The following is an 11,618-nucleotide window of genomic DNA, read 5'->3' as shown; positions in this document are numbered from 1 at the left end:
GAAAAAATTAGGTAATTTTAAAGTCTTAAATATTAAAAAATTAAGTAATTATTTTAATTTATAGTACATTATTAGATCTTTTTGGAATAAAACTTGCTCAACAAACATCTTTGTGGAATCACATATTTATAATCTTTGTAATTCATTTGTTTTATCTGCCATTCACCTAATTATATATTATGCTTCTAGAAAATAATACAGAATACCAAATACCTTATTTATATATTCTATACGTATTTATTAATACATTATTACTATTATTACTTTAGTAAGAAAATAACATTTATTCATGTATCATATATACAAATAATATTTTAAGAGCTATTTCAGTCCTAGTTTTATTATGATTTATATTTAAGATTTTAAATGCAATAAATTACAAAATTATTTAAATTCTTAATTGGATGTTTTCTAATGCTACACGAAATGTACAAACACTAAAATAAATAAGTGATTGAAACAAAAGCTGGAAATAAGAACAAAATCCCGTCGTTGACATACATGAGATCTTTCACCCGTTTTCTTTCGATCTTTCTTTTTTAATTATGTTTTTTCTCTTTAATATAATACTCTTAAATTTGAATGGAGGTGAAAGTAAAAAACTTTATTAACAAAACAAATCCTTACAAAGTGGACGAAACGTTCCTAGTTTGGATTGAAAAGTGCAGAAATTCTAGAATAAAAAATTAAAATTCTAAATAATAAAAAAATAATTAAATGACTATTTCTAAATATTATAGAAATAACTAAATAAATACTCCTATGTATTAGGAAAATAATTAAATAAATATTCCTAAATATTAGGAAATAATCTAATAAATATTTTGTCCAATGCGAACTATATTTTAAAGGGGTAAAAATGACGAACGACATTTCGCTAAAGGCCTTCGTGCTTTTAATATAGTACTAGTCTCAAGGTATGCGCGTTGCGCGTGTACCCTATATTAATATGTTTAAAATTTTAAAATACCTCATATATTATGTCACGACCCAATTTCACTTATAGGTCGTGATGACATCCAACATCACTGTTAGGCAAGCCAACTAATGGATTAAACATCTATTTTCTCTTTTAATAAATTTTCGAGTAATAAAGTTTTCCTTAATTGCAAGATTTAAGAAAAATAGAAAGTCTAAATAAAACTAAAATAATAATTTTTCACCCACAATTTACATATTATAATCTACTCATAATCTATGTATTTAACTCATAATGGATAGAATTAACTTATCTCAAAGTTGCTAGTTGAATACCCCTCTCAAAAAGCTCCAAAATCGCCCAAGAATGAAAGAAATGGGCTAAAACATGACTGAGCCCTGTTTTAAGGCATTCTGCCCAGCTCTGCTGACCCCTTCTTCGCAAACGCGACAGGTGCCTCGCGTTCGCGAAGGCTAATTTCCCCAGACCTTGAAAATGCCCTTCGCGAACGCGACAGGGGTCTCGTGAACGTGAAGGCTTACTTGGTCTTCCATTCGCGAACCCGTGCACTCCTCGCGAACGCGAAGGGTAAAGTGTACTGACCCCCTCCCAGGCCCGTCCTTCTTCGCGAACGCGATATGGCCTTCGCGAACGCGTAGGCCTAGGATTCTATGCATTGTGAACGTGACCCCCTACCCGCGAACGCGAAGAACATTTTCCATCTCCCCCAAATCCTTCATCGCGAGTGCGAGAGACCTTCCGCGTTCGCGAAGAAGGAAACCAGAACTGGAAAATTTGGTTTTTCCAACTTAGCTCTAGGTAGTTCAAGACTCACCTGAGCCACTCGGGACCCCGTCTAAATGTGCCAACAAGTCTGTAAACATAGTATGGACTTGCTCGATCTCTCGAAACACATAAATCAACAACGAAATCAAGAATCACACCCCAAAACCGAATTGAATCAGAATATGAACCTCAAGTTTCCAAATTTCTCCGAATGCACCGAATCATACTTAGACTACTCAAAATGACACAAAATTTTTGCGTACAAGTCTTAAATAACCATACGGAACTATTCCCAGGCTCGAAATTTCAAACGGACCTTGATTACTCCAAAACATACTCCAAACTAAATTTAAATAACTTTAAAACCTTCAAATAGTCGACTTTCACTGTTAAGCGCCGAAATGCTCCCGGGTTGTCCCAAAACCCGATCCGAACATAAGTCAAGTCCAAAAGCATCATACGAACATATTGGAACCATCAAATCCCGATTCCGAGGTCGTTTACTCAAAACGTTGACCGAAGTCAAACTTGGTCTTTTAAAGCCAAACTAAGGAACCAAGTGTTCCGATTTCAACCCGAACCCTTCCAAATCCCGAACTAACCATCTCCGCAAGTCATAAAACAGTAAAAGCACATATGGGGAGTCTTATTTAGGGGAACAGGGTTCTAGAAGGCAAAATGACCGGTTAGGTCGTTACATTCTCCACCTCTTAAACAAACGTTCGTCGTCGAACGGGTTTAGAATCATACCTGGAGTGCTTAATAAGTGTGGATATCTGCTCCGCATGTCCTCCTCGGCCTCTCAAGTCGCCTCCTCGACTGATTGGCCCCTCCACTGAACCTTTACCGCAGAAATCCTCTTGGACCTCAATTGCCGAACCTACCTATCAACAATGGCAACTGGTTCCTCTTTATAGCCTAAGCTTTCATCTAGCTGAATTGTGCTGAAGTCTAACACATGTGATAGATCGACATGATACCTCTAGAGTATAGATACATGGAAAACCAGATGAACTCCCGATAGACTGGGAGGCAATCAAGCTCGTAAGAAACCTCCCCAGCTCGTCTCAACACCTCAAATGGGCCTATAAACCTTGGGCTCAACTTGCCCTTCTTCCTGAATCTCTTGATTCCCTTCATCAGCGAAACCTTTAAGAGAACTTTTTCACCCACCATAAATGATAAATCACATGCTTTTTGATCCGCGTAACTCTTCTGCCTGGACTGTGCTGTACGAAGTCGCTCCTGAATCAACTTCACCTTTACCAAGGAATCCTTCACCAAATCAGTACCATATAACTTAGCCTTGCCTGGCTCAAACCATCCGATGGGTGATCGACATCGCCTACCATATAAAGCCTCAAATGGAGCCATCTCGATGCTGGATTCGTAACTGCTGTTTCAAGTAAACTCGGCCAACGGCAAGAAACGATCCCACTGACCTCCGAAGTCAATCACACATGCCCTGAGTATATCCTTCAAAATCTGAACTGTCCGCTCCTACTGCCCGTTGGTCTGCAGATGAAAGGTTGTGCTGAGCTCTACACGGGTCCCCAATTCACTCTGTACTGCTCTCTAGAAATGTGAAGTAAACTGAGAGCCCCTATCTGATATGATGGAAATTGGTACACTATGCAACCGAACTATCTCCTGAATATAAATCTGGGCTAACCTCTTTGAAGTATACGTAGTCACAACCGGAATGAAGTGTGCCTACTTGGTGAACCTGTCGACAATTATCCAAACTACATCAAACTTCCGCAAGGTCCGCGGCAACCCAAATACAAAGTCCATAGTAATGCCTTCTCATTTCCACTCCGGTATAGTCATCTGCTGAAGTAGGCCACCTGGCCTCTGGTGCTCATACTTAACTTGCTGGAAATTTAGGCACATAGCTACATACTCAACTATGTCCTTCCTCATCCGCCGCCACCAATGATGCTGCCTCAGGTCACGGTACATCTTCGTAGCACCTGGATGAATAAAATACTGAGAGTTGTGTTCCTCCTCTAGGATCTTTTCCCTCAAGCCATCAACATTAGGTACACATAGGCGACTCTGGAGTCGCAGAACACCATCATCACCGATAGCAATCTCTTTGGAACCACCCCATAGTACCGTCTCTCGAAGAACCAACAAGTTTGGATCATCACACTGGCGAGCCTTGATCTGCTCAAATAGTGAAGACTGGGCAACGACACACGCAAGAACTCAGATGGGCTCTCAAATATCCAGCCTCACAAGTCTGTTAGCCAATGATTGAATGTCCAAAGCTAATGGCATTTCCTCTGCTGAAATAAATGCCAAGCTACCCATACTTTCCGCCTTTCTAATCAAGGCATCTGCAACTACATTCGCTTTGCCCGGATGGTAAAGGATAGTAATATCATAATCTTTCAGTAACTCATGCCATCTGCGCTGCCTCAAATTTAGGTCCCTCTGCTTGAATAAATGCTGCAAACTGCGATGATCAGTGTAAACCTCACATGACACCCCATAAAGATTATGCTTCCAAATCTTAAGAGCGTGAACAATCACAGCTAACTCCAAATCATGTACTGGGTAATTCTTCTCGTGGGGCTTCAGTTGACGTGAGGCATATACAATAACTCACCCTTCTTGCATTACTACACAACCCAGGCCAACGCATGAAGTGTCCCAATACATTGAATACATCCCTAAACCGGAAGGCAACACTAATACTGGTGCTGAAGTCAATGTTGTCTTGAGCTTCTGAAAGCTCACCTCACAATCATCAGACCATCGGAACGGAACACCCTTCTGATTCAATTTGGTCAAAGGTGTTGCAATAGATGAAAAGCCCTCCACAAACCAATGATAATAACCTGCTAACCCTAGAAAACTCCTTATCTCGGTCGCTGAGGTGGGACAATGCCAATTCTGAACTGCCTCGATCTTTTTGGGATCAACTCTAATACCCTCGCTTGACACCATATGTCCCAAGAATGCTACAGAGTTCAGCCAAAATTCACACTTGGAGAACTTAGCATATAGCTTTTGTTCCCGCAACGTCTGAAGCACCGCTCTCAAATGTTGTTCGTGGTCCTCCATACTACGTGAGTAGAACAAAATGTCATCACTGTAGACAATGGCAAACAAATCAATATATGGCCTGAATGCCCAGTTCATCAGATCCATAAACATCACTGGGGCATTAGTCAAACTGAAGGACATAACCAAAAACTCATAATGGCCATATCTAGTCCGGAAAGCAGTCTTCGGAATATCAGAATCTCGAATCTTCAACTGATGGTACCCGACCTCAAGTCAATTTTTGAGAACACTTTGGTACCTGCAATTGGTCAAACAAATCATCAATACACGGCAACGGGTACTTGTTTTTAATAGTAACTTTGTTCAATTGGCGATAATCAATACACATCCGCATAGTCCCATCTTTTTTCTTCACAAATAGTCCCGGTGCGCCCTAGGCGACACACTCGACTTGACGAACCCCTTTTCCAACAACTCCTAAAGTTGTTCCTTCAACTCTTTTGAAGCCATACAGTATGGTGGAATAGATATAGGCTGCATACCTGGAGCCAAATCAATACAGAAATCAATATCATGATCTGGTGGCATGCCTAGAAGATCAGAAGGAAACATATCGGAGAACTCTCGGACTACGGGCACTGAATCAATTATCGGAGTCTTTGTAGTAGTGTCCCTAACATAAGCCAAATAAGCCAGACAACCCTTCTCGACCATGTGTCGAGCCTTCAGAAAGAAAATAACCCGACTAGATGCACCGGCAGACGAACCCTTCCACTCCAATCTAGGCAACTCCGACATCGCCAAAGTAACAGTCTTAGCATGGCAATCTAGGATGGCATGCTATGGGGATAGCCAGTCCATGCCTAAGAAGATCTCAAAGTCGATCATATCAAGCAGTAGAAGATTCCTTATAGTCTCGTGACCACAAAAAGTAATAATGCAGGACCGGTAGATCCGGTCCACAATAATATAATCTGCCACATGAGTGGACACATAAACAGGAGTACCCATGCATTCACGAGAAACACCCACGAAATGAGAAAACCGAGATGAAATATAGGAATAAGTAGGCCCTGGATCAAATAATACTGAGGCCTCTCTACCGTAAGCAAAAATAATACTTGTGATCACGACATCTGAGGCCACTGCATCTGGTCTCGCCGGGAAAGCATAGAACCTGGCTGGCTCACACCTGGTTGGCCTTCACTTCTAGGATGTCCCTTACCCACCTGCCCTTCGCCTCTAGGCGGCCGAACGACTGGCAGAGAAACTGGTGCGGTAATTATAGGTTGCTGGCCCCGCTGCACTGGTCTACCCCTAAGCCTGGGGCAGAACCTCCGCACATGACCGAGATCCCCGCACTCGAAACAACCCCTCTGTACGATGGACTGCTGACCTGAAGTCTGGCCCTGATGACCTGAATACCCACTGGAGGAGCCATGAATAGCTGGTGGGTGGTAAAAACTCTCTGGCATAACACTGAAATAAGGTTGCATTGGAGCACATCGAGGAGGTAGAGGTGCAGGATAAGGGGCCTGCTGGACTGACCCCTCACGAATTGACCTCTGCCCCCAGCCGGGGCACCACTGAACTCTCCCTAATATCGAAACCGCTTGTCCCTTGCTACCTGCTCACGGATCCGCTGATGGACACCCTCAATCCTCCGAGCTATCTCTACAACTAGCCCGTAAGATGTCCCATCTCCACCTTTTGTGCCATGGTGGCCTGAATACCAGAGTGCAATCCGGCGACAAACCTCCGCACTCTCTCTACATCAGTAGGTAGTATCATAAGTGCACGGCGAGACAACTCAGAGGACCTCGCCTCATAGTCAGTCACTGACATCTGACCCTGCTAGAGCTGCTCGAACTGGAACCGCAACTCTTCTCTCTAAAAGGGTGGTATATATCTGTCCAAGATGAGGCATGTGAATTAATCCCAAGTCATGGGAGGTAAACCTGCTAGTCTGCCGAGAAGATGTGACTGCCACCACCTATGGCCCTGCCCTCCAGTTGAAAAGTAGTGAAGTCCACCCTATGGGACTCTAGTATCCTTATGTTGTGCAGTCTGTCTCTGCACCGATCAATAAAATCCTGGGGGTCCTCATGTCGCTCACCTTCAAAAGCAGGAGGATGAAGCCTAGTCCATCTGTCTAGTAGCCTGTGCGGATCACCCGCCACAGCTGGTATGGACTCCGGTGTAGCTGTTGTAACTGGCCGAGCTCTGCCCATGGGTAGTGTACCCTGGGTCTAGTATACAGTAGTTGCCTGCCCATGAGCCTGTGCGGTAGCGGTCTGTGCTCCCCCTCCCGCCTGAGGTGTGGTTGGGTCTGCCATAAATAAACTGGCCTGAGTCATAGTATCCATGAACCGCATCATATGGCCCATGACCTCCTGAAATCCTAGTGCAGACGTGAAATCCACCGGAGCTGGCTCTGCTGCGGGCACTTCGCCCTGCTCCTCGATGATAGAATCCTTTATTGGATCCACCAGTGACATAACTGGAACAACTCTGGGACATCCTCATCCCCTACCACGGGCTGGAGTCCTGCATCGGCCTCTGCATCGGCCTCTAACAATAGAGGGAGCAGCTCTTCCCTGGTTTGGATCCTCTGTAGAGCGCGTTCTCGCCATCTGTGAGAGAGTAAGGGGAAGATACTTAGTATTACATCAATTTCATGATAGAAGATGAAGAAAGGTAGTTTCCTAACACCCAATAGCCTCTCGAAGATAAGTACAGATGTCTCTGTACCGATCCGCAAGACTATATTAGGCCATGCTCATAACTTGTGAGACCTACGTGAACCTAGGGCTCTGATACCATGTTGTCACAATCCAATTTCACCTATAGATCGTGATGGCACCCAACATCACCGTTAGGCAAGCCAACTAGTAGATTAAACATCTGTTTTCTCTTTTAATAAATTTTTGAGTAATAAAGCTTTCCTTAATTGCAAGATTTAAGAAAAATAAAAAGTCAAAATAAAACCAAAATAATAGTTTTCCACCCACAATTTAAATATTATAATCTACTCATAATCTATGTATTTAACTCACAATGGGTAGAATTAACTTACCTCCAAGTTGCTAGTTGAATAACCCTCTCAAGAAGCTCCAAAATCGCCCAAGAATGGAAGAAATGTGCTAAAAATGGGTGAGCCCCGTTTTTAAGGCATTCTGCCAAGCTTTGCTGACCATTTCTTCGCGAACGCGACAGGTGCCTTGCGTTCGCAAAGGCAAATTTCCACAGACCATAAAAATGCCCTTCGCAAACGCGACGGGGGTCTTGCGAACGCGAAGGCTTACTTGGCCTTCCCTTCGCGAACGTGTGCACTCCCTCGCGAACGAGAAGGGTAAAGTGTACTGACCCCCTCCCAGGCCCGTCCTTCTTCACGAACGCGATATGGCCTTCTCGAAGGCGTAGGCCTAGGATCCCATGCTTTATGAATGCGACCCTTTACCCGCGAACGCGAAGAACATTTTCCATCTCCCCCAAATCCTTCATCGCGAATGCGAGAGCCCTTCCGCGTTCGCGAACAAGGAAACTAGAACTGGAAAATCTGCTTTTTCCAACTTAGCTCTGGGTGGTTCGAAACTCACCCGAGCCACTTGGGACCCTGTCTAATTGCACCAACAAGTCTGTAAATATAATACGGACTTGTTTGAACTCTCAAAACACGTAAATCAATAACGAAACCAAGAATCGCACCCCAAAACCGAATTGAATCAGAATATGAACTTCAAGTTTTTAAATTTCTCCGAATGCGCAGAATCATACTTAGACTACTCGGAATGACACCAAACTTTACGTGCAAGTCTTAAATCACCATACAGAACTATTTTCAGGCTCAAAATTTCAAACGGACCTCGATTACTCCTAAATATACTCCAAACTAAATTTAAATAACTTTAAAACCTTCAAATAGTCAACTTTTATTGTTAAGCGCCGAAATGCTCCCGGGTTATTCGAAAACCCGATTCGAATATACGCCCAAGTACAAAATTATCATACGAACCTATTAGAACCGTCAAATTCTGATTTCGAGGTCGTTTACTCAAAACGTTGACCGAAGTCAAACTTGACCTTTTACAGCCAAACTAAGGAATCAAGTGTTCCGATTTCAACCCGAACCCTTCCAAATCCCGAACTAACCATCTTCACAAGTCATAAAATAGTAAAAGTGTATATGAGAAGTTTTATTTAGGAGAACGGGGTTCTAGAAGGCAAAATGACCGTTTGGGTCGTTACATATTATTAAAAATGTATCGAAGTTATAAAATTGAGAATAATGATAAATGTATGTAAGTTTTTACAAAATAATAAATGTCGGGCCTATTTAGAAAACTCAATAAAGAAAAAGCTCTACCCGTTTTTTTCTCATCCACATGTTAATGTTATTATATTTATGTTTTTCTTTTCTTAAAAATTAAGAAAGAGATTTTAAGAATACCTAATCCATGTACTTATATGATATTGTCATGATCTATTTATCTATTGAAAACAAAATTCAATTAAATTGAATGTTGTTATCATTAACTTTTTAAAAGTAAAAATTTGAGAATCTAGATCTATTTAAAAGAAAAAGTAGAATTTAACATCGCATTTTTTTGGTCACTCTCTCGTTTGGGTTTTTATAGATTTTTTATTTTTTTAAAAAAGTTTGACTGTTGTAAACCAAAAAAAGAAAAAATTGTATAACAAAAAAGATAGTTATTAATATATTATAAACCATTGATTAATTAAGTTTTCAAAAAGGATTCAAACTTTGCAAAAAGTTTTATTCTCATTGTAGTGATACTCGAAAAACTCCTTCGACTATTATAAATCTAGCAGATCCGTCCTTAACCAAAAGTAATGGGTTTAAGTCCTAGGTATAAATTATCTTTGTTAATGTGAGGTTTTCTGATGTAAAATCGAATTTAATTGGCCCCAATACAAATATCAAATACTGAGTAGAAAATTAATAAAAATAGAGTAGCATAGTTTTATTAGATTTATAATCCTTGTGAAAACTAACTTGAGTTACAAACATAAAGGATTTTGTTATGTTGATTGAGCAGATAATATTTTTATAAGATTATAAATCCTTGTGAAAGTTAACTTTAGTTCCAAATGTAAAGAGTTTTTGTCACGACCCGAAATTTCCACCTTCGGGACCATCAATAAAATTAAACGGATGTTAATTACTGAAATAAAATGCGGAAGACCATAACAACTGAATCATCCAAATACATCCCCGAATCTGGAGTCACAAGTGCACGAGCTACTAGCATAATACAAATAAAGGTCTGAATAAAATTTAAGCTGTTTGAAAGATAATACACAGCTAAGATGAAGTAGAAGGGGACTTCAGAACTGCGGACGTTGTGCAATTATACCTCAAGTCTCCTCTGGGTAGCTGAATCTGAGCAAGTCTATGGTATGCCGCTGGGACCAACTCCAAAATCTGCACAAGAAGTGCAGAGTGTAGTATGAGTATAACCGACCCCATGTACTCCGTAAGTGTCGAGCCTAACCTCGACGAAGTAGTGATGAGGCTATGACAAGACACATACGTAAATAACCTGTGTAAGTATATACATATACGAAGAAATATTGAACATAGTAATTAACAAATTTTACAAATTTGGGAGGGAACATGTGAAGGAAAATGGTATAAAAATTTCAGCTAGGGAAGTGTCACATAGCAGCCAAACAATTTACCAACAACAAAATAGGTAGCTGAAATATAAAAATGGCACGGCACCATCCTTCATGATTTTACTCTCATCCTTCCCATGAAGTGATAAATAAATAATATGAATGGTACGAGATCACCCTTCATGCTTTAACTCTCTTTCTTGCCACAATATGACGAATAAATAATTTAAATGGTACGACATCACCCTTCGTGCTTTAACTCCCTTCCTCACTTTATAAATCAATAAATAATAATGTGAAAATGACACGACATCCCTTTTCGTGCTTTTACACTCTTCCTCACCATGAAAATGATAATATAAATTCGGAAGAGTATTTAAAATGTGGGGATCTATACTTATCAATCAATTTAATACCTGAATACCGACCTCTCCTTCCAAAATATTCAACAATAATTTCATTAATAATGATCAAATAAATAATAATAAACTTAAGCAGGAATATCTTAATTAAATAGAAAATTATTCATAATGAACGAATTCCACCTGCATACTTTGACTCAACCACAACGCATAATGTCACGACCCCAATTCATCCTCCGTAGGATGTCGTGATGACACCTAGTCTCTAAGACTAGGTAAGCCTAACAAATTACAGAATAACATAATAAGAGTTTGAAACTCAAACCTCAATAGTTGTAATAAATGAAAACTGCAAGTCAAAGAACTACAACCTCCAAAAATCCGGTAGAAACAAGTCACAAGCTTCTAAGACAAATACTAATGTCTCTATATATCAGAGTCTACTAAAATAAGGAAAACAACATGATAAGGATAGAGGGGGACTCCGAGGTTTGCGGACGCTGGCAGATGTACCTTGAAGTCTCCGCACAAAGGTAGCTCACTGATATCTGGGCTGGTAAGAAGTACCTGGATCTGCACAAAAAGATGTGCAAAAGCGTAGTATGAGTACACCACAGCGGTACCCAGTAAGTGCCAAGCCTAACCTAGGTAGAGTAGTGACGAGGTCAGGTCAGGCCCTACTGCAAATAATAGAAAAGTAATACAGAGGATATAATAATATAACGAAATGACTGAGAAGTGAACAACATAACAAATAGAGGTAAACAACAGGGGCACTCCCGAGAACCGCCTCGTAGTCCCAAAAGTAAATATACAGTGAAGGGGGATCTCACGAAAAACCGCCTCGTAGTCCCAATAGTAAATATACAGTACAGGAGGATCTCCCGAGGAACCCC

The sequence above is a fragment of the Nicotiana tabacum genome, chromosome 21, assembly GCF_000715075.1.
Source record: "Nicotiana tabacum cultivar K326 chromosome 21, ASM71507v2, whole genome shotgun sequence".
NCBI lineage: Eukaryota > Viridiplantae > Streptophyta > Magnoliopsida > Solanales > Solanaceae > Nicotiana > Nicotiana tabacum.
Note: the sequence above shows the minus strand (reverse complement) of the source record.